Raw genomic sequence first — 1,913 nt, forward strand, 5'->3', positions numbered from 1 at the left:
GATATCCAGAACTGGTTCAGAAAGAGCTAGTGGCTGAATTAGAATGTTCAAAATCAAAGAGTAGGCCAAATAACGAAGAAAACAAGCTATTAAACCAAAAATAGAAAGCACTGATTACCTCCACGTGTGCATCCCATTATGCTTTATAGAGTCTTCCAACATAACATCAGTCAAATTTTATTGCCTTTTCTATTTTACATGTGTCCCTCCCTTGTCAGACTATTAGCTCATCCCGGGGAAGGAATATATCTTACTTATATCCCTTGTGCTGCTTAGCCTAGGGCCCCGTAGACACACACACGCACACACACACGCACACCCACACGCACACGCACACACACACACAATGAATGAGTGAGTAAATACATAAACAATGCATCCTGAGGTTTTTGACTCCTCCACAGCGATGAGAGAGCAAAAGGCAGGTTGAGGGCAAAGCACAAGCTAACAGCCCGCAAACCTCCTTCTACATCCCTCAGGTGCCATTCCTCAGGCACTCCTGGCTGCTCATGAAAAACAAATGGTTAACTGATAGAGATCAAGGTCATGCCTAACATGAGTCTCTATCAGTTTGCAACTGTCTTAATGATTTATAAGAAAAAAGCAATCATATCAATTGCCAAACTTCCAGAAACCTATAGTCTCAATTTCCTGGAGCCCTGACCTCACCCTCCCCTCCCCCCAGGATGGAAATCTTATATCATCAGGCACTCCTCACAATCCCAGCGCAGCTCTTTCTGTCCCCTGTCCCTGTTGCTTTAATAAAAGCACCTTTTTGCACCAAAGACATCTCAAGAATTCTTTCTTGGCCGTCGGCTCCAGATTCCAGCACTTCGAACCACATCACTAGCACCATTACGTCTTAGCAGATTCAGAGGATCTCTGAAGCACAGAGCCTTAGCACTGAGAGGGTGATTAAAGGGCTTCCAGTGTAACCCTACCCAACAAAGGGCCGCCATCTTCCCTGTGCACCTGAGACCCAGGATGATAGAAGATCCACTATCTTCTGAGACTGTTGTTTATTCTTTGAACAGCTTAAATTGTTGGCAAGTTGTTTCTTTTATTGAGCTGACATCTCTGGCTTCCTCTCATACATTCTGGTCGTGCTCTTAGGGCTTTAAGGGAATACATGTAATCTTTCAGAAGATTCTCTGCCATTGATTGGAGAGCCACATCTAAGCCATCGATGACTTCAGACTGAACTTGTTACTAGTCTTAAGTTTTTTCATTCACAAATCCTAACAAAAGATTATTAGAAACCCAATTGAAATTTACTCAATGCAACAATAGCAAAGTGATGGCTTCTTCCTTAGGATCTTACCCTTGTTTAATAAAGAAGGGAGAAAAGAACTTAGAAGACTTTTAGTACCAACAATGCTCAGCTAGTTTCCACACGCTTCTCCCTTCAACTAATTTAACTTGCCTCATCAATTACGGTACAAATAGAATCACTATTCTCCTCTTACAGATATGCTAATAGGTATTGTTACAAGAGCCAATTGTCTCAGGTTCAAAAATATAATGATCTGTGTTTGATTTTAGATAGACTTGACTGAAAAATTATCGTAAATTAATGCATGAATTTAAAAAAATGAATCCATCATTGGCAGAGAAATTGCCTTCCTCTGGGTAGGGACCATGGACTTCAGAAGCAAAGGGGATCTTGGCTCTATTTCCTGGCTCTGCCTCTTCATAGCTAAGTAATCTAGGGCACGTCGTGTCACTTCTCTGGGATACAGTCGCCTCATCTGTGAAATGATGCTAATAATATACACCTGGTAAGGTTGAAGTGAGGGCACAGTGGGATCACGTATATAAAGGTTGAATACAATGCCCAGGACATAACAATGGTGATAATGATGAGACAACATCAAGATCCAGCTGAAGAACTCATAAGACTTCAGAGCTAGGTA

The sequence above is a fragment of the Phoca vitulina genome, unplaced genomic scaffold (assembly GCF_004348235.1).
Source record: "Phoca vitulina isolate PV1807 unplaced genomic scaffold, GSC_HSeal_1.0 scaffold27, whole genome shotgun sequence".
NCBI classification, from domain to species: domain Eukaryota; kingdom Metazoa; phylum Chordata; class Mammalia; order Carnivora; family Phocidae; genus Phoca; species Phoca vitulina.